Below are 26,411 nucleotides of genomic sequence, written 5' to 3' on the forward strand. Positions count from 1 at the left end.
GGTTACAATCGATTTGATAGGCTGATTGAGAGACGCTATCGGTAGCTGCGCAATGTTATATATATACCATCAGGGCCCAAGTGAGCCTGTGCCTGTTGAGAACAGCAGAGCTAAGGGCCTGTGGGACCTGCTGATCCAGACAGATAAACTAGTACTGGCCAACCAAGCAGACATTGTGGTAATGGAGAAGGAACCGAAAACAGTGATGATGGAGGTGGCAGTCCCGTGTGGCTCAGCAACATCAACAAGAAGAGATATGAGAATTTGGAGAAATATCAAGGCCTGAAGGAGGAAATGGTGCACAATTGCTCCCAGTGGTCGTGGGTTGAGTACTCGGAGCTGGAAACTCCTCTTGAAAACACCTTTCCTTTACTTGCTAGCCATAATACCATCAGAAGTTGGAATGTTTAACTTTTTTATTATTAATATTATTCTGTGCAGCAGATGTCTTCAATTATTACAACCTTGCTGCTAATCTCACCATGTGGGACATGAATCTTTACAAGACACACCTGGTTGAAAGTGCAGTTGTCACAAAGTCTGTTGCTGACACTCAAGGCTTTCATGCCCATAAAAATCACCACTGCACAGTGACTGCAGCCTTCACGAGTTGATAGATTTGTGTTGAAGTTTTATAATTGATTTCATTATTTCCCTCTACATTCCAGCCAAAAACCCATCACATTTGTCCCAGATATCAATACTTCTGTAAAGCTGCCTCTGCAAAACTACCTTGAAGGGTACCCTTAGTTTGTGCCAATGAAAACATGTCCAAGAAAAGAATTTAGCAAAATTGGAAGCCTTTCACATGCATGCAAGTGTTTTGGTACAAAGCAAGAGGGCCTCATTTTAAAAAATGACATTGACACTGTTAAGTTTGAAGGGACTCTTTATATGCTTCATATGCCTTACAGCACTGTAAGGCATTTGAAGTGCCACAGTCCAATTAAGTCAGTGATTGTGTTCCTCCATACCTGAGGGCCAACAAACCTACTAATGATGTGGTTAAAAAAAAAAAAAAAAAAAAAAGGTTCATGGTAAAGTTTTATTATGAAAATTAGGCTCAAACACTAATTCATTTTGCAAATTAATTGCTTTTCACTCAGTAAAAACTTTCTAAAACGTAACTGCGACTTAATTTCTTTACCCATGGGGAAGAGGGATTCTTTCTAACAGGCTTGGCAATTTGATCTCCTAGGCCCAAAAAAAAATGTGTGGGTGTATTTTTGAAGTCCATGTGTAAATCCCACAAGGTGCTCATAAAAGCGTGATTCCATCAAAGAATTACTGCGAATAACTTATCCGTGCATTAGTTTTATAGGGTGTGGACTGCAAGGTTATTTTTTTGGAGCTCCCTAAAAAACTCCCAGTGGCTTCATTTATTTCAAACATCGGCCGCCAAGTGTGTTTACACAGTTACTGTGTAGGTGCAGGTGCCTGCAGATAAATAGTTAAAATGTAGGACTGAAGACTCGAAGATTATAGATTGGGGTTAAGGTCAAGCATGCAGTGGTTATGTTTAAGGTAAGGTTCTCCAGGGAAGGTATTTTATTTATGTATTTATTGGTTTATTTAACAGGGCCAGTGGCAGACACATTAATAACTATTGCTATAAATGTGCCAAGAGGGTGTTTTCCATCCGTACAAAGTCACCCTAAAATGTAGGATTGAAAATACAAAGTTATTGAGATAATTTATAAGAATGCAGAACAATAATAAAAGGGAAAGATACAAAAAAAGCCAAACATGATTTAGGACATTGTTACATTATATTGCCAGGCTTACTTGCCAACCTTGAGACCTCAAAGGGGATGAAGACTTCAAAACTAAAGCGGTGTTCTGGGGGTCCCATCCTTGACAAATTTGATATTCAAGGATAGTGTTTCATGCCTTCTGTTGACATTTAAAGAATGAAAATGAACCAAATGCAAGTATTTTGTCAAATAATTTCACTTTTAATTCTGCAAAAACAACCCAGAATAATTTGCCCTCTTGCATAAACTTACGTAACTTAGCTCTGCCCCTTAGAGAGTCTGTGCACTCCATCACTCTTTGTATGTCGGCATCTCGATGGGGACCGACACGTTGCAACGTTCTTTCAAAATCAATGTGGCAGATTTTACAGATTTTACTTTAAAACTTTAAAAATGGGAATTCTTCTGTCCAGGTGGTCCAAAATTTGTTTAAATATTCTTTCTCCTGTCCATTTCCCTGTCCACGTCTCACTCACTGAGGAGGATGGGGTGCAATAGTACAGTCGACTTCATGCCATACAGGGCCAGAAACAGGTTATGATAACTAAAAGCAAAAAGAGTGTGAAAAATTGTCATAAATTGCGAGAAATACTGGAGAATTGTGACCCCAGGAGGAACTGGAAGAGGGCAATGAAAAATGGGAGTCTCCCAGGAAATGCGGGAAGGTTGGCAAGTTGCCAGGTACTATCTATCTAACTATCTAAAATATGGATATCATGATACAAAACATGCAAAAACAATGATCTCTGTTACTTATGTTAATAGAAATATGGACTAAATTACAACATTATGTTGCATAATAAGACACTAACTTAAACATGCAGCAGCAATGTGATAATAAAGTATATACATGCATATACATGAGGGCAGAAGTCAAGTCAATGTATGTCTGAGTGAATGGAACACATTTATGCGTATGCGTGTGTTTGCATACATGGCTGCATGAAATGAAAACAAGTGTATGGCAATAGTTACAATGCTATTGATCTAATTATATTAGATGGGTGTTTTGAACTCCCTCACATGGATTAATGCACTGACCTTACACTCCATTTCACTATTTAGCACTTTGATGCTGCTTTCTCTTGTGTTTCCACAATATTTCTGCAATCGAGCTTCATATCATTATCCATTTACATTTAGTCAAACAAAATATTTCACCCTCTAATTGGACTAATTGTTCCCCAGTAATTGTTGTTACTGAAATTCAACTCATCGTGCTCATTTAGTGTCTGGATGAAATGACAGGAGAATGAACAGCCAGGTAGCAGGCAGTGGCCAGCTGGCACTGCTTCCTGGCTCTAATGAAAGACAGTCAAAGGAGTCAAACACAAGCAGTAATACTCCCGACCGTTCGTTAATCTGATGATGAATTGGGTTTATTATATGAATATATTAAACACCACAAAATGATTTTTCCTTGAGATACAGCAGAGAGCTGGGAAGCTTAGATTTGAAATCTAACTTTCCAAAAGAAACTGTTTCATACTTCATCTGTTGAATTGATTTTGAAGTCAGTTTCTTTGTGGTGCAGGGTCGTGTATTTGACATCCAGATTTAGATTCTGGCCTCTTTCTTATTCCTTTTCCAAAAGACAAGAGAATGCTTCATGTTACTCTTGCTGACATAAACAATTCAACAACAACCACTTTTGAAACAATTTCTCTCAGCAGTTGTTTGCCTTGTTATTGTACCTAGGGGCATATGACAGACATTGCTTACCAAGATTTTTTTTCTGTTTTTTTTTTTTATATCAGTCCTTCATCGTGTTCTCCTTAATTGGTGATCAATCAATGTGACATAATATTTTTATGCATAACGCAGCACTAATTCCATTTGCCATATTAGATACTCATAGTGTCATAGTGACAGAGTTAACCAGGAATGACACACAAAGAAAGTGTTGAGCACAACAATTCACAGATCTTTACCTTTTTGCTCATACATGCTATCAGTTTGACTTAAAAGCCAGCCACCACCATCACCAGCACAGCAGCGCAGTAGTTGCCTAGCAGCAAGATGGTTCTGGGTCCAAATCTGAGTGGAGTTTACATGTCTGTGAGTTTCCTCCGGGTGTTCTGGTTTCCCCCACCATCAAATCATGTATAATAGGTTAATTCTCCGGTCAGAGCCCTTGACCAAGGCACTGGCTTCAATCTAGATTTGGTCCCCGAGGTGCCATACATTGGCTGCCCACTGCTTCTCTGGGATGAGTTACATGCAGAGAACCATTTTCACTATATTGTGCATTGTATGATTATATATGATAAATAGGGATTCTTCTTCTTCTCAATCTCTTCTTCTTCTACTAACACCTGAATTGGCAATATCGCTCTTTCAGTCAGTCAGACAGCCTATAACTTTGGTCGAGACTGAAATATAGATTGCTTGATTGCTAACCCTAACCCTTGCAGTATGCTAACAGTTAACATGCTAAATTATTATATGTTAATGGTGTGGTATGGTAATGTGGTAAACATTACCTGCTAAACATGAGCAAGTTATTGTTTTCATTGGCTGCATGTTAACATTGTAATGTTAGCATTTCACTCCAGGTGTTGTTCTGCCTAATTCTCAGTCTTGCAGAATGTGGTTTGTATGAGATCTGGTCTGCTTTTTTGCAGTCATTATACCATACAGGTGTCTGGCATATGCATTTTGGACCACTGGCCTACTAGTACAACTTATATTGTTTTGCTTTAAGCCTTCCTTAAGAGGTCTCACATACAGTGCATGTACTTGCAGCTTAACTCGACTCGGTCAATATCTCAATCAGACTAATGTCCTCAGTGTCCAGTCTAATACTTTGTGGTTGCTTCATGAAAACTTGGTTTCGTGAGATTATTTACTATGTGGCATGCTCCTGCTCAGCATTTGTCCATGTCTCTGGACAAGTGAAGTCAATTAATTAGGTTGAAATGAACCACTATGAACTGTGGATTCATTTACATACAATCACAATGAGTATGTGATTATGTAAACCTGTCGGACTGTCAGCTTTAACACTTACAGATACAGATTTTGTTTCCAGACCTGCTGTGATTTTTTTACGTTTAATCAACGCAAACTTGGACTCTTCCTATCTCGTACTTGCTCAGCAAGGCTAATCACAATACTGCTGTTTCTACATTAATTACTCTCAGAGTCTTGATACAGCTGACAAATGACTTTTTTCTCCCTTACCGCTGGTGACATTCTGTATTCACGGTTGGATAATACTACTCTCAGGGAAGTGTCCCATGCAGTCTCTTCTCTCTACCGTGCCACGTTTTCTCATCCCTCAATTTCACTTTATCAACTCAAAGTACAAATTGGAGCTTAGTGGCTTTATGGTAAATTGAAATTCATTGAAGCATTTACATGACATTTAGCAATGGTTGCATAATAGCAGAATAATAAAACATGTGTCAAACTGAACAGATTTGCTCTCTGTCTTGCGCCATCTCATCGTTAAGCCCCTGCATGCACTGGCAAGAAAATGTTTCCACATACACTATATTTGTATTGTGTTTTCCTGTGTTCCTGGGCATCTGTGAGTGCATGAATACAGTGTGTGTTGGTGGAGACATGCTTGGGAAAATGTTAGTGCTACCCTGATGCACGGCATGCACATACAATATAATGATCTTGATGCAGGGGTAGTTGATGTTTTACAAAGTTAAAGTTGCTCTAACCTCCCACAAAGAACTTGTTGCTCCATGATAACTATCACTGCAGAGTCCAGTTCATTTGTATTCCAATGTGCCCCTAAAGACTAGACAGCCTTAATAATGATAGCAGATTGGCAACTGGAGCTGGTAATCGAGTGAAAAAAAATCTATTGGCTGGTCTCAAAGGCCTGGGACGTCAATAGTCTCCACTGCATGTCTTTAAACATCCTTATTACTGCCAATTTCCAGCCAGACCAGCAACACAACTATCACTGCCTTGATTGCATCAAAGCTCAATGTGGCCACAGTGTGCCTAATGTCCATCAGATTTCAATTGTACAAAACCAATTTGGTTGTAAGGCGCTTTTGTTGTGTTGTGACATGCAGTCTCTTTAAATGAGATGGACAAGAATGTCTGATCATGAATCAATGCTCCATATGAAAGCTTTTCTTTATTCAGTACGTCTAGATGTAAACATCATCCAGTCACAAAGGAATGTCTCACAATTGCCAACTGAAATCTAAATATAATAAGTGTACAGCCTACAGCTACAACACATAAACCTCTAATGTAGAGAGTATGAAAATATGATTATCTCATTTACATTTTTAGACATAATGCCATTTTGCTGCAATTCTATTCTGATTTCTCTTTTTCATTCTTTAAAAATAAGTAACATGAAATTCTCTTTTCTTTTTCCAGGTCCTTGAAGTGGAAGGATCAGATGCAAATTGATTTGGACTATCAATGACAAGTGCAAAAATCTGAAGTTTTGAAGGGTGAGTTGATCTATCCAGATTTGTTTCTGCTGTAGGCTTCACTCAATCTTCTGCTGTATAAAGTGCTTTCTGAAAGTGGTAACGAAGTGATGATTTCTCTGAAAAGAAGAAACAATAAAACAAAAAGTATCAATTGGATTCACGACTGTGCTTTAAGATTCATCTTAAAGCAAGTTTTTTCCTCACCTGCTGTGTAAATGCCTGAAATAATATGAATCCTCTGATTGATAAATGCACAGGAGTAATTTCCCATGATTGTTACCAACCCCTAACATACCCACCTACAATGTCCTCTATTTCTTTATTCTTTACTGCAACCTATTACCAAATAAACCCCTAGTGTGATGTGCACGGGCGTATATTGTGACCTACCGAATTGAATTAGGTTCCTAAATGTTGAATAGTTAAAGCAAAAGAGAATTGTTGATTTGCATTTGACAACCCCTAATCTCTTCCCTTTTCTCATGTTTGAACACAAAATTAGCTGCCGTGCTCTTTATGTCCTCAGTAGTTCAGTGCATTTCCTATTGGAATGATAAAAGACAGAAGCAGCGCATGTGTTCAGTTCAACAAACATCTACTGCATTGATTAAGAATTTTTGGGGGGGAACAGTTTTGTATTCATCATTCATGAGAGTCATTTCACCTCCCCTTCAAGTGGCCTTCAGAGAATACTGGGAATCGAGTATTTGCACCTCATGAATTGTGAATTTCTCTGTTGTGGTGGTTAACTCTCAGAGTGAGAGCAGAGCACAGTGATAGTCGTTTGTAGCATTTCAAGAGTCAGCAACGAACGAGTACACTCAAATCAAGCGTACTCACACACACATGCACGCTCGCTCGCACGCACACACACACAAACACACACACACACATTCATTTAAATACTCAAAACGATGAAGGAATAAAGAAATGAAAGGACAAAAGGACACGTGAAAAACTCAAAGCAATTTTCACCAAGTGTTTGCAAAGCTTTTCATTATCCTTTGTGCTGCAATTTATGGAAAAAATGACTGCACATCAGAACAGAAAAAAAAAGGACATGGAGAGGATTTGGTGAAAAAACAGAGAGATTAAACCATATATTTCAGTAAAGCGATCCATAGCCAATATAAAGGGCTCTCCAAGCTGCACGCCTGCAGAGCAAGCAGGTGTTTGTGCTCTTATCAGTCTGGAGTCATGCCATATCAACCACAGCCTTTGAAATATGAGATCACATTGCACGATAAAGAGCATTTGATGTTGAAATAGACTGATAGATGCACACTGAGTGAAGCAAAGGAAGAGCCTTCAAATTTGCATGTCACATCCTGGAGATTAGGTTTAAGGCCTTCAACCACCTGTGATAATTCTGTGCTGAGGATGCTGAGGATTGTTATCTCTGGAAGCGGATGCTGCAAGTAGATTGCTTTATGAATTATTTGGATTGGTATCCTTCAATTATACATTACAGTATGTCTGAATGGGAAGTCTCCAGTGGAGTGTCGGTGTTGGATTTTCCTGTTTCCTGAATTGTATAGTTGCATAAAAGAAAGCGGCATAACTAGTAATATAATTCATTTAGGTGTGTAACATGAAGATACTAGCTGCAGTTGTTGTAATTGGAGTTCAATGATTTGGCACTTCATTTTGCCATTTTTGATTCTATGTTTGATTTTTATTCATATGTTGAAATTTGGATGATTTGGTATGATATACAATTTGTCAGTATGAGAAAACTGAAGTGTTTTTTGAACGCCGAAGCATGTAAACCTATTCTATTATTAATCCAGAATCTCAAGATGAGCATAATTTGTCTCCTTTTAAAAGCAACCTTTGATTCAGTTCCAGTAAACTAATGCTAGCTCATTTTTGTAGAGCAACCCAACTGCCCAATCAGTTTCTTTATGTCCCAGCTTTATGTTTTTCTGTTGGTCCAATTTCCAATTTTTCTCTCATCACAATGTTGTGCGTATGCTCTGGTTTCGGCTTAGGCACAAAGACACTTGCTTGAATGTTTTTGCTTAAAATGCAAGTTTTGGTCACCAGAAACACGGCTGGAGATTGCCCATGGTCTCTTGAAAACACCTTGTTTTTGACGCCGCAAAACCACAAACGGTCCGACTGATTAAAATGATCAGGTTCACATCAGGAGATGTCTCAAGGTCTCTTTAGAAAACATCCTGTTTTCTCACTACAAATGTGGCTGGATATTGCCCAGTGGTCTCTTTAAAAATATCCAGTGGTGTCATTTTTACAAATGTTCAAACGCAGACTCGAACTGTGGTCACTGGCTTGTCAGCGGTCACTGACTTGGCAGCCTTGTTGCCTCAAACTCCACCATCCCCTACACCTCTGGACATGACAATGTGGTCATAAACTGCGAACATTTCATCATGTTGACTGGACTATTCTAGAGCTACATGACACAAACTGTACACTATGTTTGTTTTGCGTGATGTTATGCACATTTTAAGCATCTTATGAAACAGGAAGTCAGATAACATACTGCTGATTTGAATGGGGGAGGGTTCTCTAACTCAATTTAGCTCAGTTCTGCAACTGTCATTCCACATCTGTTAAACTCGTTCAGTCCGTGCCTCCTTCACTCCGTCTCTGTCTCTCTGACTGTGTGCATGCTGGATTGAGTTGCATGAGTACTTTGAGCACTCAAATGCCTCGTTTATTCAAAAAGTGGGAAATATTTGAGGCCTTATGGTAAAAGGAATAAGAAAATCGGGTTCTGGGTGATACAGTTTTCTGTTACTATCCTATTTTTAGATCCAGCTTTTTTAGTTTTTTTGTTTATCACCAGATTTTTGCATAATACTCCTTTTATTTTACTGCCCATCCCCACAGTGCTTTCCAAAAAAAAGAAAAAGCCTCATATTCAGTGCAACATATGCGCACACGAGAGGATCCAGGTGTTTGGTGTGTGCTCACGTGTGTGCACGTGTGTGTGTAAGCTCTGTTCGCTGCAGCTGGCTCGCTGCTGCATGCTCCTCTACACTGAGGCACTCGGACAGACCCCTTCAGCATTAATTACTGCGGCCATTAATCAGACCAGCACAGATATCTGTGTAATCCCTCTACAATGCAGTTTCCTGGAGGGGGGGTACCAGTGTTAATTGGATTTGATTGGATAGTGGTATGATGCTGCTCAGAGAACATCTTAAGGTAATAATTAGAAGATGGATCAATTGGTCCTTTGTGGCACTGATCCTACAGTGTCGACTGCGCTGCAGTTGTAAGGACTGTTAAAATGAAGAGCATAATTTGGCCCTTAAGAGCACTACTGACCAAGAGGCTATTTTTATGGTGCTAAAATGTGATATATCAATGTGCAATCATCTTGATAATATCTGAAACAAATACATCTGGGGGGAAATGATGATTTCAGAGATACCACTAATTTGTTAGACTTATTGAAATAAATCACTACCTGTAGGAACTCCATTACTCGGGCTAGACAAGGTCTTTGAGGTTATCTTGACAAATACTGCACCGGCACATCTTTAGCATTGCTTTACATTTGTTCTAACAGAATTATTGCTGAGTGTCTTATTTCTGTTGTTCCTCAACGTCCTATCCGATCCCCTGTACAGAGCTGAATTTAGGGCAGACGTGAGAAGCATTCCACACACAGATAGTATGTTGACAGTGACAGTTATTTGAGTCAGCATAACTCCAAAAGATTCAGCTTCATGCATTGATGCTGCTCTTTTTATTACATAGTGTGTGTACATCATTTTGTTTTTTTGTGAATGCAAATAACTAAATAAATAAATGATACTGATTCCATTTTGTTAAATACTTACCCTAAAGGCACTTTACCTTCGGCACTCAGTCAAATTCAGTCTGCCTTCTTATTCTTTGTTCTTTTTTTCAAATTATGCATCAATCAGATGTCACTCTGTAAATGCCTCAGAGGTATTTTGAGTAAAGGCTTTCAAAATAAATCCACTTTAAATTCAAAAGGACATGGAGTGAATACTTTCAAGCCCGCTTGTTCGAATTACAGAACTGTTATTCAGTTCATTTTGTCAGAGGACTTCTGGACTCTCTATTCTGCGCTGTCCTTCATCTTTAAAAAAAAATAAAATAAAATAAAAAAAAAAAAAACTCTCAGCAAAAAATAAACTCGGAATCATCTACATAAGAAAATATCCTTGACTCCTTCAGGAGCCAATTTTAGCCATTTTCTCGTAAGCGGCTCCCAAGGGATCGACTCTTTATGCCACCTTTCTGCATGTTGGGTTTGGGTCAATCTCAGTTGAGTTTGGTTGCTTCAGTGGTTCTCTTGGCTGTCAAGTCAAAGCTCATACTCCCACTGCACATGTCTCTCTGCCTTCTGGCAGAAGGAACAAACCAAATAAATGTCTGTGCTTCTTTTCAGGAAACTGTTTTAACACTGTTTTTTTCTTTTTTGTACCCTGTGGTAACGTCCTTTCAGTCAGTTGCACTTAACAGCTGAGGCAATGGGGAGAGATTGGCTAATTGTTGCTTCACCTCTACTAAAGCCGCTGCAGGTTTCCTGCAGGGAAAAAAGCCAAAAGACCTGGGGAGGCTGGGGAAAGGGCCGGCCATCTGGAGCAGGATTTTGTGTAGAGGCCCATGTTGTGTAGTTCTTGTGTAGTACAGACTCCATACAATATTTGTGTGTAGGGTCATAAGTTCATTACATCTCATGAGGCCAATTTCTCTATGACTTTAATGTGAGCTGACAATGATGAACTGGTGAAGAAGTTTACTTTAAGGTTCCATCTGGACCTCAAGTAGCACAATGGAGCCCGATTTTATTCATCTCATGCACACGGAAATACAGACCCGCCAATAGTGTTACACATTTCGACTGATCTTGTCAAGATATGCAGCGAAGACAACGAAGAAGACTGCCAACTATTAAAGATGGATGTGAATAATTCTGGATTTAAAATGCTTTTTGAAAAGCAAGAGCTCAAGGATAGACACATTGCTTGTTGGTGACTAACACTGAAGTTAATTATAACTTTTGTTTGTTTAAAAGAAAACTCCACAGGGAAATTTGTTATTATATACTATTATTATTAATATTTTTTAATCCAATGTAACCTTTAAGGTGTTGCTTGAAATATATAAAAATTTAAACTAAGAAAAGGAGACAAAAAAGTCATTAGCAACATTAACCCAATGTTTTAGCTGCACAATATTAGCCATACTGCAGGTGCTTTGTGTTAGAGTTGGAGTTACAAATGTAGAGTTACAAACATTTAAACATTATTTCTAATGATATAGGCATCCTTGACGTTCCTCCAATGTTTTTCTTCTTTAAGGAATCTCTTTCTAAGGCGAAATCCATCAATTACATGGCATGTGACAGAATTCAAAGCTTGTTTAAAAAATAGTTTGCAAGCTAATGTAGAGTATCTACAATTGTTCTTGAATTCAATTTGACTTTGAATCCACATGTTTATCTTCCTCCGATCCCCAGAGCAGGAAAAGGGATCACAATTGGCAGAATATGCTTTTATTTTATCTTGAGCCACTAAGTCCTCAGCAGCATCAATCAATGTGAAATGCTTTCTACAAAAAAAACACAGTCTCATTAATGCGTAGCTACATAAGTCAGAGTGAGCACTGAAAAAGCACCAGACACAGAGAGCATTAACCTGCTATTTGTCTCCATATTCCCCTATTGCTCATATCGATTCATTTTGGCTTTTTTTTCTCCTTTGGTAGTGCAAGAATGTTTGAAAAACGTACAACATGGGGACAAAGGTCACAAATATGTACAACAGAGTATACAGTATGCATGTAATATGAGAGGAGGTGTAGAGAGTGTGAGGATGAATGTGATCGAACAGCAAATTCACAGCAAGGCTCAAAATGCCTTGTATCCAGTAACTGATCCACAGGGAACATTTTCTTTTATCATGTAAATGTTTCTCTAAAAATACACTAAACTGAACTTTTTCCACTTCACATGTTCATAACAGCATGTAGATAATTATGCGCCAGTGCAGTTGTTGTCTCTGTCAAAATCACAAGATACAGTCCCACTAATTAGCAGAAAATACGAAGCATGCTGAGTTATATGCAGAACATGTAATCACATGTGGAGACTATTGTCGATGTCAGTGTACATCTGGTCTGTTTTTTGTTTGTTTCTTACCATCACAAAGAGCAGTGCACCTGCCACAAGAGACTGATCGAACAAGTAGAGGAGTGTGTTGCATACGCTGAAGGACATGAGCCTCCCACCCTGCTGCACGTCTCTACATCCTCTCTCTGAAAGAAGACAGATGTCTTCTGCCACTCATTCCCCTCTCTGCTCTGTGTGTGCCACAATAGGTAATAGGGAACTCATCTGAGAACTTCTCAAGTTGGCAGACTCCAGAGTTAAATCTGAACTCAGAGCTGTACAGAAAAGCACCAATACATCAATAATGACATGGCCATTACAGTGTACCAGTCCTACTGCAGCTTGTGCATCTCTGCAGCATGTCTGAAAGGGTTCTCTGCAGGTCAGCAAGGCGCAATTGTTTGCGTAAGGTTTACCAGTCCACAGTCTATGAGATGTTTTGAGCTATTTTGGTTCAGTTCTCCCAAACACTGTTGGATTAATTATCTTTTTTTGGAACAACTCAATGAAGAGGGCCGACACAGACGAAAAATAAATTGATTACAATGATGACTTTAAAAAACAAAGTGCTGGGGGAAAAAGGCTGTGGATGGATGATTTTAAACCTAATAATGTTTATTTTCTTTTTGGTTGTTTCTTTTTCAAGCCAGCCTCCATTGTGTTGCATGACTTCTCTTTCCTTTATAAAATAGTATTGAATATGGCATGGCTCTCTCAGTATATTGAGGATATTATTATTATTATTATTATTATTATTATTATTATGCCATAGAACCGCTTAAAGAACTCGGGTCATTACATTCATGTGGATGCACGCACCACCAACCCAAACACAGCTCCAGATCGAGAACACCCATTCATGGCAACAGCACTCAATGGCAGTGACGACCCCAGCAGGATATCGCGCCCATCAGGGACTGCTGTTGCCATGACAGGGTATACTTGGACTGCAGCAGTGTTTGGGTGGGTGATTCATTTCAAGTGACATCCACATCAATGTCAGCACCCAAGGTTTCCCAGCAGAACATCAGTGTTAGTCCTTCTAATGTTGTGGCTCATACGTTTAATTTTTTTGGTTTTATTGTTGTCTATGTACTTCACTGTACAAGAATAGACATTAGCGGAGAGCAAGAACAAAAAAGTAAGGTGTATATACAGTATACTGTATATATTTATATATAAAGCACCAAAAACATAAATGAAAAACTCTATTTACAACACAAGTGTTGTGTAAGTTGTAAACGATACAAACAGCCCAGAGTAACTGATGAATATACATCATATATAATGAATATACACTCATCACATGATATACATATATATTACATATGATACCTTCAACTTGAGTAGCTCTAAACTGCTTCAAGATGTTTCTCTCTGTAAAAGCCCAAATAACCCACTACATATACAAACCAAACCACAGTTGTGTCTAAAGGGTTAGTTATGAGCCCTTTGAACGAGATGTTACGTGAATGTCTTCTGCATGGTTTGATTGAAAAGCGATAAAAGCATTCAGATGGATTGCAGGCTTTCTGTGCCATTCATAGTTATTTATTTAAAGTGGGCCACAAATGAAAAGGAGAAATCCTCTTTTATTAAACAAGGTTTTGATGAGTTCATACCACAAGCCGTCACATACTCCTGCTTGTGTGAAGTGTAAAGGGTCTGTTCATAGTCACACTATTACTTCAAGAACGTTTAAGTGTAAACAAACTGCCTTACATGCCATGACTAATGTTTGCCTTAGAAACTCACAAGATTGTTTTTTTTAAGTATTTTGTTTTAATGATGCCATGCAATTTACTTCATGTGGGAAATCAGAAACTCTATATTACATCACTCAAGTGACTGATGCAGTATAACCATCAGTATTATCACTCTCACATTTAACTCCACCTGAAGACAGTTGGACTTACATGGAGGTTAGTAACTCTGTAACTTTTAATAGGGAAAAATATTTCCATACAATATTAACATGCAAAATGTGCATGGTGGAATGATCTGGCAACCAGTGACACATCAGAAAGAAAGCAAACATTTGTCATCTCTACACGATCCAGTTTGAGCTTTGATTCAAATTGTTTTGCTCGGAAATCTCTTTGTGTTTGTTTGTTTCAAGAAGCCATTCCAAATACGGCGCCTGCTCCAATCAACGTCTTTGTTGTGTAATTCAATTATTTTCTATAATGGGAGCGTAGCTTGAGTAGCATACCAATGTCTCAGCAATTTCACAATAAAAGCCCATGGTTATGCATGATACAGAAATCCAGTAAGTCAGATGTTGTTGAAGTCAGATGTTAACGCCATTCGCCAGTTGCACCGTTCCTTCCCTGCTCTGGAAAACCTGCATAGATATGTGGAGCGTATTTGTGCTGCTGCTCTATTTTAGGTGTGATTTATTTTATCATGTCAGCATCAGATCATCTGATCAAGATCTGATTGGTTCCCATCTGACCATGAAAAGCTTAAATTCCTCATTGTCTTCCCAGTTATTGTGCAGTGAGGGATACATTAGTGTTAATTAATTGAAATTGTTTGTAAACACATCAGTATGTATGTCAAATTATGTTGTCATCTTACAATTATGCAAACATACAAAAACAACTAAGCTAATGACAGTTGTTGATCTTAATAATATCAGAGCACATGGGAGTGTTTTCTCACACATGGTGCCATTTATTCGAATATTGAGTACACTGCATATGAGAGCAGCGCACACACATAGTTAGTGATGTTGGTGATGTCAAGGGAGAAATTGCTTTTCTGGGACCCCTGCTGCACTTCAAGGGACTTGCTCAGGGCTTATGTGATGTCTGTTTTGAGAGGATTGCCTCCTGTTTGCCTGGAATTTCTGTTTTGTAAGAGAATTTCACTTCATGTAATTTATTTACTTAAAAAACAAAATTGTGCTCTGGGCCCTTACTGTTGACTAATGTAGGTCATATGATAAACACAGTAATGCTTTTACAGTTTCTCTTGATTGCTAAGACACATTTCTTTGACTCCATTTCCCAAAACTCTAACCACACTGCAACTTCCATGTTCAAACTCTCTACTCAAAACCATGTCATTGTACAATCGAAACCAAATTTGCCTTCAGGTTTCACACAAAAGCCACCATCCAGGATCCAAGTTTTAAAGTAACACAGGTGAACATATGGATCTAGATCTAGAATAAAGATATGGGGCCCTATTAAATAATCTTTGGCACATGGTCTGAAGTCCATGACGTAAGTGCGTTTAGGTGTCCAACTCCCTTTTGTTGGTTAAACGCCAGACAATCTGTGCAAAGGTGCTGTATTTAGACTCTTAATTAGTCGTGGATGTGACATAGAATAAATTAAACCAATCCGAGTGTCGTCTCCCATTCTTTTTAAGAGCCAGGTGCACCTGAACCCGGAGCCTGAACCTCAAAAGCTCAGACACACAGTCCAGATTCATACAGAAAAATAGTTGGGTGTGAAGCAGCTGTCCTCCTGATATATCCTGAGAACCTGTCTAAAAATATTTATTTTAGGAGATAAAAGTGCAATTCTGTTTCCTCTGGAGAGTTTCCTCTGTCCTGTCACATTTATAACTACAGCTTTTAGTTTTGCTGCTTAAATGTGCCACGGTATTTGTTACATTGACTTGCATTGACGCATGGAAACGTTTTAAATAAGCTGAATGAAAGCAGCCTCTACAATCATTAAATCAGAGTGTACGCATGTTGTAACCTCAGTCTGTAGAAGTTGAAAGAACAAAAAGAAAAACTGTCTCCCTATCGTGACCCACCACTTGGTTGCAAATTGATAACTTGCCTCCTCTACAAGTTGTCACCCCTTTTTTTTTTTTTACAAAATGTGGCTATTACAGCAATCCTGTAACAGTTATAACAATTATTTCAGCAATACCTCTCTCCCCTACCCTCTCCATGTATAACATACTTGGCCATCCAAACGTCTTCCCTTGTTCATTTCGATGCTAATCCATAATTCTGCTGAAAAAGAAAGGCTCTCTGGAGCCCGGATCAAAGGCTCGGCTGTTCTCAGCAGGCGCTGCAAAGGCAGGTAGAACAACCATTCCTTTTTCCGATTTAAAAGAGCAATTATGAAAGCCCTTTCCTGGCTTATCATGGGATGAAACAGTGATCCTTGTTGTGGTTAAACAAATGAATAACGGAGTGCTGGTGTTGAACAAGAAAGACTAGATTTATCAAGATTCTTCCAGGTGACTGTCGGTCAGGCTGACATTGTAGCGTTTTTTCAGTTGCTCTTTGCAGAAATGTTTGCATTTCAAAAAGCCTGCAGGAGAGCTATTTTGAGGATGTACTCATCATTCAAGTAATGCACTTCAATCCTCTTCACCTGCATTAGAACATGTGGGAGCAAATTGGTTCTTGACGTATTCTTCATGTCCACCTATTTCCAGTACATGTCTCTGACCAGTTTTTAATACCGCAGGGTGTATTTGTTGGGTAAAGCGGTAAATACAAGAAAAAAACATTCCCTCCATTCACACTGCTCTAATAGAATTCAAGGTTTATTGGGCCAACATATCCCCAACCCACCTACTTAAGCTAACTGAAACTCCTCTGAGTATGAGCTGTAAATCCTAGACAAGATTTGGTATTATAATGCTAAAGATCTCTACAGAGCTCTGGGTTGGGCTGGATTTGTGCCAGGGACATTTAAGCTGTAGTTAAGTTTCTTGTGACCAAGGTTAATTGTGTTTCTAAATCAGCAGATGAGGTATTGTTCTGATATGAGATTTACCGAATGCAATATCCTCAGTATAACTGATCTCAAATGTTAGATTAGTAGGCAGAAGCTCAGCCACACCGCAGCAGACACCTCAGTGTGTGAAATGTACTAATCTCTAATGTCATCAGTCACTGTCTGAAATATTCTCTTCTCAGAGGATATGGATTAGAATTTGCACATTGGTTATCCAGCTTAATTTCCTCAGTAGTACCAGCAGGGTTTAAATTGTTTTAAATCCACCTAATATGTTGAGATCCAAGCTCCTCATTCCTTTGACTAAAATCTAAAAATCAATTCTGGGTAAGAGAACATCCCTTCAAATGATGCATTTCATGAGGGGTCCCTTCTTACATGTTGCTTCATGTATTGATGAAACGACGGGAAGAGAACAGCAAAGATCGTTATCCACAGTCTAAGCAGTTTCACACTGTTGAGTTACCAACATCTTTACCCAAATTGCTTGTTTGCTCAAATTACTATGGTGGCTGTGGTCTCGCAGGGCTACTTATCTCCACTGGAACTGCATATCTGCACATGATTACAGGTTTCTATCACAGTTTACAGATTCACTAGAAAACATGATAGAAAAAAGGAAGACACGACAGAGCAAAACAGCCAGCACATCATCTCGTCTTTGATGTTTCTATCTGAATAAATCTGTCTCTGCTGTTGATTAGATATTGTTTCCACACTTTGCACACACACATTTTTAGAATTTTAAAAGGAGACATATTATGTTCATTTTTGAGGTTCATAATTGTATTTTGAGTTACACCTTGAATATGTTTACATGCCTTGGTGTTCAAAAAACACATCAGTTTCCTCATACTGCCCGTTGCTGCTGCACTGTATTCCCCCTCTGTCTGAAACGCTCTGTTTTAGCTCCTGTCTCTTTAAGGCCCCGTCTCCGGAATAACCCAGTCTCCTCCTCTTGGTCTGGACACTTGCCTGACCCAGCACCACTAACAACAACGGAGCAGCTTCGCTTAATACAATTCTTACGTCCCAAACTAGCTGCAGGGTGTAAATTATGCAAATGTGTGACACGGTGAAGTAGTGTGATGTCACAAGGTCATGGGATTAAAGGCGGGACTACTGATGAGGCGTTTCAGGAGCAGCGTTTTCTGTGGGAGAGAGGAGCTTCTGGTGGTGCGAACTTTGACCTTTTTACTTTTCAAGATCTTTCACATGCACAGGAACATATATAGAAAACAAAACTTTTCTCCACTTCAAGCTTGCACAGCCTTGTATTTATAGTAGTCTGGGCTGTCTATTAGTGAGACAGAATCAGCTGGTAAAAGCAATGTGCAGCGTCAGTACATCCTCATTCTCTATGACTGACTCTTCCTCCTGGTATAAATCAATAGTGATTTCATAACAGGCATATTCGAGCATTAACTTTTTAAAGTCCAGCTGAAATGAAATTGAATTTTTCTCTGAGATCTTCTTTGAAAATTAGATATCCTGCCTTTTTTGAGGAAAAAAAATCTCTACCCAAAAACATTTGTGTTCTTTTTTCAAATGTTTAGACTCCTGATGGCGCCTTGCGTCTGTCCTTATACCAGTGACTCTATTTGTTATGTGTCTGAAGATGGAGAACTTCTTTGCAGAAGGTTAATCAAAACATTTCATGTTGAAGTGTATTTGCATAAAGCAGTGACTGTTAATGACATGATGTGGGTTTTTTTTTGCGTGTTTTCATTAAATGTTAATTATTATAATGAAACCCTGACAATGTAATGCAATCCAATGCAACAGCTACGCAACAGATTTTACCTTTGTAAAGCAAATACACAAAAAGGAGACATTATGCTAATTTTTTAGGTTCATAATTAAATTAACGTTACTTCTAGAATAGGTTTACATGCTGTAATGCTCAAAAAACACATCAGCTTTCTCATACTGTCCAGTGCCCTACCTGCTCTGATTGGTCAGCTCGCACATGCTTAAGCCAGCAACGCTCATCGTGTCTCTGGTCGGCTCTGTCGTGTTTTCAGTTTCCAGTTAGCTTCACTTCTACTGTAAATATTATATATTATGCAAATGTGTAACACGGTGATGCAGTGTGATGTCATGAAGTCATGAAACTAAAGGCAGTACTAATGACTAAGACTAAAACTAAGCGTTTCAGGCACTTCAGGAGCGGTGTTTTATGTGGGAGAGAGGAGTTCCCATTCTATACAACCTATATCAAACTTTTAACACACAAGTCACCTTTAAAACAGTTTCAGGAATTTGTTCATTCAAATCTATGGTTATTTTGAAGGCAATATACAGTGTGTATGCTTTATTATACTGTAGTACTGTACTAGATTGCAAAGCAGGTGTTCATGTTAATGTTCCACCCCCTGTATATTATAATGTACACGACAAGCGGAGAAAAAGACAGGGAATATTATTTTTTGTTGCAACCCTCGTGGAAGTGAGAGTAGTTACACAACCACTTTTGATGTACTTATTACGCCATAGGTCCTGCCTTACTGCCGTTGCCATGGTTGCTTACCCCTTCACCTCTGGCTAACTGATTATTGCAGGTAGACATAAAAGGCTCGCTATGGCTATGCCAGTAAGGGAAAGTCTCCAAAGACACATGGACATATGGATGTAGAGGTGCTGATTGGGCTGCAAGACCCCCAACACAATTTTTTACACAAGGAAAGAAATAACTTCATGAGAAACATATGCAGAATTTAGAAGCAGGCCCTAATAATTAAGAATGTGTCACAGACGGTGTTTCATAAAGTTTAAGTTTCTCCTAACACACACTGTTTAACGTCATTATATAGAGTGACCTCTCATCATCCCCAACTGTGACTGACTTCCAGCGTCCTGGCAAAGACATCAGATTAACAATATCTGTCTACTAAATACAGGGCTATTTATTTGGTGGTTATAGGCTTTATCAGCATTGTGTTAACTGGTTTGGTAAGGGCTTTAATCTAATGGGTGTTCATTCATATGCAAAAGCCCCGCACTGCAGGTTTAAGCTACAGGCTCGTCTTCAGAGAACAAAAAAAGAAGTTCAAGATGAAGTAATTCATTATATACTGTGGGAGTAAGTACGCATCAGAGTTTTCCAGTGGAGTGGAATTAAAGTTAAAATGGCTAAATTGTATATTTGCATCAATGCTCTTCGCTCCTTTTCAGGTGAAATATCACTGAAGTATAACTAACTACAACATCATTGTCTTTATCAGCTCAGCTTTTTATACGTGAGAGCACTCGCTGAGAAGTTCAAGATGAATTGTCGATTAACATAATTATAGTCGCAGCTACACACATGGAAGCTGCACACAAAAGCCACAGAGCATCATTTTGTGTAAAATTAAAACCTTATGGTGCTCTTTCCTGAGTTGTCCACTTTATTTAACAGTTTTAGGGGACATAAAATCTGGTCTCTAGCATTGCGATCATCACTGTTGAGTCTAATTTAATTTACCCAAATCTCCATCATCTTTCCTAAATTATGCCTCACCTCATTCGAGCTTATTGCGTTAATGGATCCAAGCGTAGCCTATTCAGGGGCTGAAATGACTCTTGGTCTCTCTGAGAAGAAGTGATGAGATGTAACAACATTGCCTTTACTTTTCCCTTCACTCACCAGTGTCTTGTGTCCTCATCCTTGAAGTCGTTATCAATCATTCTCCCCTCCTGTGACTTAAAGATCTTGATAGGGGATGATCGCATCGTGCAGCAGACGGCCTCACTTTTCTACTTATCATGGGACATTTGTTGTGATGACAAATCTTAATGCAGTGAGAAATTTGTAATTGTTTCCTTTACAGCAGCTTAAATTTACGTTGTCAGGCTTTCATTAAGTCCAATTTGGTTGTTGGGCTGTCTCTCCTCTTAGAAAATCCTCTGAAAGACAATACTTTCGTGTTTGGCATCAAAAGAAGCAACAGGGTAAACATCGTATGCACTGTATCAGGGGATAGAATACCTCAGGGGAGCTCCAGTGTATTAAATGATTCATTTGACAATGATTAGAGTAAATTTTTTTCAAGGTTAACTTTGACAGCCGTCTCTTAAGTAACTGTTTTCAGTTCAATAATGAAAAAGCACAAGTAAGCCAAAAAGAGACACCCAAAGGAAGACTTGTTTATTTTAAAGCTCCTGTTGGTATGATAGTAATACTGACGCCTCGGGTTTCTCAACTCGTCAGATACTGACGCTTTGGGATTTGTAGGTTGGGTTGGCCGCAATCTGAAAGCGGCAGTCAGTATTTGATGAGAGACTTAAAAATCAATTATCAAGAGCTTTAAGAAATGACAATAACATTTCTTGGATACAGACGCGTTAAAACAAATGAGCTGATCTATTTAATTGATTTCAGTACAAACTTAAAATGAATTAATAAACATATGTCAGTATCCCCGTTTGTTACTTTGATAAAGGTCCAGTTTGCAGGATTTAGGGGGATCTCTTGGCAGAAATATAATACTAAGAATTGAGGTTTCATTTGGGTAAAATCACCTGAAACTGAGAATTATTTTGTCTTTGACATCTGAGAATGAGCTTTTTATATCTACAGAGGGAGTAGATGCCGATGTTGTACCACCATATTTCTACAGTAGCCCAGAATGGACAAAACAAACACAAAAGAAAGCCTTTCACATTGTTTGTGTTTTCAGTGGTCCCCATATGGGAGGGTGAGACGAGGGGTGTTCAGTTGGTTGCAATCTGCAACTTCACTGCTAGATGCCACAAAATCCTGCCTATAAAACATGACTCCCTGCATAAATTTGTGTTTAAGATTACTAATCTACTTGCCTGAATCTATTAATAGTAATTTACAACTTAACACATGCAATTTTTTATCAAATTCAGTGTTCAACTCAATGTTGGGTTAGTTCAGGCCAGCATTATTTATTTTATGTCGCCCCTTCTTGTATTTTGGGTTATTCAAAGGTACTTTGTATGGGCCCCTGCTCATCGCAACCCAAATCCAGACAGACAGAAGAGGAAATCAACACTCAGTCTGCCAATCACACACAATTAAACCAAAATGTCTGCTGTTCCCCGGGGTGATCTCCCACATCCATTGCTGAAAGATCAACAAGGCAAAGAGAAAACAGAATGAGGAATTGTTTGGAATTCAAATATGGGGCTGGGATGGTGCTGGATAACAAGTCCGCTGTCCAGTTTTGGAGCTTCTGATCCTCAGTGAACTTGTGTTTGAGGCCTGATAAATATTTATGGCCCGAGGTAGCTAAACTTGATATGAAAAGATCAGCAAATTCCAAATTCCAAACGTAGGAAAGAAGAAAACTCTACTTTTAAGACTTTAATGAGAGTACATGTATTGACAAGCACTGTATAACTCTTGTGGTAAATTATAGATGACAGTGGTGCAAATTTGTATTTGAAATTGTTGATGAAATTGTTGAACAACTTTGCAAAAACATATTCATTTAATCTAGTGTAGATAGTAGGGGGGAAATGGAGGGGTATTTCTGTCTTTTATATTTGTCCAATCTGGCCTTCCTTGTAAAGGTCAGCAGTTCCCCTTTCAATAAAATATAAATCAATTATCAGTGGGGATGAGGAACATTTCTAACATCCCAGTTCAGCTTACTATTACAACAAATCTCATAAAAAAATCACAGCCAGACAGTCTCTTTGTTCTGCTAAGTTACCACCTTGAACGAGAACCAGGAAAAACTTGAGCGCTGAAGTGGAGAATAGAAACTAAAGACCAGAAGTACAAAATGTTTGAAAGTGGAAACAGCACTCAGAAAGTGATTGTAGTGATGGCAAAGTGCTCAGTAGGGACAGTTGAGGATGCAGCACACAGGCCATGGCTCTGCTACCACTCACATGGGGAGTAATTATCCATGAAATTCTTCTGGTTACATTATTCCTGGAAGTGGTTCACAGCTTTGTCATACATCCTCCAGGTGTCCATAACAAAAAGGATACACTTGCTCTTCTGCCAAATAAGCAGATTCTGTTTTCTCAAATCTGTTCACACAATGAAATGCTCTGTGTTCTCGCAAATGTAAATGATCCAACAGAAACACAGTCAAACTTTGGATGGAATTAACAAACTCTACCTCGTCACGCTACTCCGCCATTCGTGCTACATTTTTTTTATTGTAAAGCCACAAGGTTTGGCTTCCACACAGGTCAGTATGAGCTTCTGGCCATGATGGGAATCAAAGAGTCCCCCCACTGTGATGTGTAGATTCCTGCAGTGAGCGGCTATATGCACAAGTCAAATGCAGAATAACACTGCAGGAATTGGAAGCTGATGCAGTTCTTCTAGCCATGGCAAGCACTTCAGCACCAATACTATCATTTTATTCATTCTCACCTGCCACACACTCTCTCAGACAGAAAATCGCATTCTGTATATTACAGCTTGACAGGGGGGGGGGGGAAAGTGCAGCGCTAACATATTTGTATAAGGCACTGACACCACCTGATTCCATCTGTTCAAACAGTGAAATTGGGCCTCCTTTTTTTCACATTCATATCTATTTAAATTAAACTTGTCATGCTCCAAATAAGGTGGCTGTCAAAATACCAGAGTGAACCAGCAATGACTTGACAAGGAAATAAATAAATAATAACTTGTGGTCAGCAAAAGCGCCTGCTACCACTCCCACCCATTACTCCTCCAGGCTCCCGAAAAAAAAAAAAAAAAAAAAAAAAGTTGATGCTTGCGTAGACTCAGCAGTGCCAGGCTTAAGTTTTAGGATTAGGTTGTCATAGTCAGTTTTTTTTGAAGATTTAAGTCACGCAAGTAGGTAACCTGAGGAGCCAGTAGGTAGCTTTATGCAGGTGTGAAAAGACTATGTTATGAGATTAGAGCTGTGATGAGCCACTGGTGAACATCCTCTGGCTCTGGACAGCTGCAAAGTCATCACAGTGCTAATTTCCCCTCCAGAGTGGGGACTGGTATCAGAATTGGCAGAGATTCAGGTCTGAAATATGGGAAGCGAAGGGAACAGAAAGCACAGAAGACAACAAAGTGTCTTCCCCCCTCGACTCCCTATACCTTCACTGAGGCATTTACATTAAAACCTATTCATTATTTACCATATTTATAATATGATCTGGGGTTAGTAAAAAGTGGCAATTTCTGAATTATTGTGCCTTGGGTAGTTCTCCCTAAATGGATTTTCAATGCCACAATTTCCAGATTGAACATGAATTAAACATGTCTTTTGACTTTAACCCTGGCATAAATCTGGTTTCTGCCTGAGCCACAAGTTTCAAGAGATTTAATGCGACTTTACAATTCATGGTCCTTCTGCTGTCATCCAACGCAGGATGCACTGATTGACTCATGTTTTGAAGGCAAAAAGCAAAAGGCATTTCACGAAACAACTCGAGGATAAAACTTTCCCATTAAAGCCCAACCTCTCACAGAACATTTTATCTTGTGCCATCCATGGAGGGTAGAGATATAAAAGTCATGAACACAAAGTACACAAACTACAGAAGTGTAGATCAGAGCCATCAAAATTCTGCAATTAGGGCAGAAGCGACATCGCTCAGCCTCCCTTGACGAATTTCCCTTTTTATCATAGACAGGCTAAAAGGCTGGAGATTTTCAAACTTTCATGAAAAGGCAACAATAGGCATGGGATGGTTACAGCTACAACTAGTTTGTCATGACTATTTTCAGGCTTTTACCATATTATAATTATCATGATTATTATTAAACACTTAAGGAAGACACTGATTCCCCGTGTATTTCTTTTTTGTGTAGTTTTCCTGCTTTCTTTTTGGGGATCAGATAATACCCTAGCTCCTAGAGGATTAAAGGGTATATTATAGCCTGCAGCCAGATACAGATGTGCCTTAAAAAACATAATCTCTAGAATATGTAAAATCACTTTCTGAGCTTAAAAAAAAAAAAAAAAACAACAACTGTGCAGCAGCGAGGTTGAAAAGAAAAAGGAGGTTATGTAATCACAACTCCGAGTTCTGGTTTAAGTATTGCTGCGGCAGCAAATAGAGAATGCGAGCCAAGGAGAGAGAGCAATCTAAAGACCGAGTGAAAGTATATTGTACTTAGATTAAGTCCTCCATTCTCACATGGGAGTATAAAACAGCTTTATGAGCTAGAATCAGCTTCAGTATTAAGTATTAAGTATTAAAGAAAGTATGAGCGGCTGACTTGTTTGGGGTAGATTGGTGATTATTCTAATTTAAATATCAAATCACTTTTAAGTTGCAGATGCTTTACTGTTCTTCGTCTTTTAATAGAGGTAGATAGGTGTAGACTGTGTAACAAAAAGTGATACTGCACTGTGTTTTACTATAATTGGATTAAATAGAAAGACCAATGCAGTTCGCTGCAAGGGATTAGACAATAATGGAGTCTCAGTGTAACTGAGAAAGTTCTGCTGGTGAATGGGGACATAAACAATTTAAGTACTCTGTCGGTCCAATCCTCCCATGTTCTGAGGCAAAATGGCAGAGTTTATTGTATTGATTGCCACGCAGGTTTCAAATGATTGAATTATTGTCCGGCAGTTACTTATCTCAAAAGGAGACACAGGGATCAGGGCTGCCTGCAGGACTGTCTCAGAAACTGTAGATTGTCTCTAAAATGTTATGCCGGTTAATGAAAAGTATTACTGTAGCTTTTTTTAAAAATGTTTTTCCCTAAAACTTTGATAGGGAAGGGGATTAGGAGGTAGGCCCGTGGCTACTAACTAAGATTAGAGTGAGAAATACTGGATTTATTTAATCTTTGAAGCGAATGGTATCAGGTTGGTGTCCAATTGTTCAACGTTGATTTCCTATACAAATGCACATACATTTCTGTCTCTATGTAACTCGACGAATAGTCTAATTTTAAGGTCCAGTGTGTGGGAATCAGGGGAATCTATTGTCAGAAATGGAATATAATATTCATAATTACTGCGGGTTTTCCATAGTGTGTAATCACATAAAACTAAGAATCATTGTGTTTTCATTACCTTAGAATGAGCCTTATACAAAGGGAGAAGGTCCTCTTCCATGGTGTATGCCATGTTGCACCACTATGTTTCTATAGTAGTGTCATGGGTTGGGTTTTTAGTTCAGTTGTTTCCCGTTTTAATTTGTAGGTTCTCTCCTTGTGTGTCACGTTGTACTTTCCACTTCCTGTCTTTGTCTGTTTTCCTGCCCTTTATCCTGCTCACTTGTGTTCCTCGTGTTGTGTCCCTCCTGTGTTCCCATATTGCTTTCCTGCTTTCAGTGTGACAAGTTGCCTAGAACAGACAAACTAATCACTGACATCGTCGGGGAGGGAGAGAACAGTTGTATATCATTAGTTTCAGTCTGCAACCGCAATGCTAGATGCCATTAAATCCCACACATTGGTCCAGGAAAAAAACTTTCCTATTGCAATGTAGTAGTTGCTGTGATGCTTTTGAATGGCATC

The sequence above is a fragment of the Pagrus major genome, chromosome 8, assembly GCF_040436345.1.
Source record: "Pagrus major chromosome 8, Pma_NU_1.0".
Classification (NCBI taxonomy): Eukaryota; Metazoa; Chordata; class Actinopteri; order Spariformes; family Sparidae; genus Pagrus; species Pagrus major.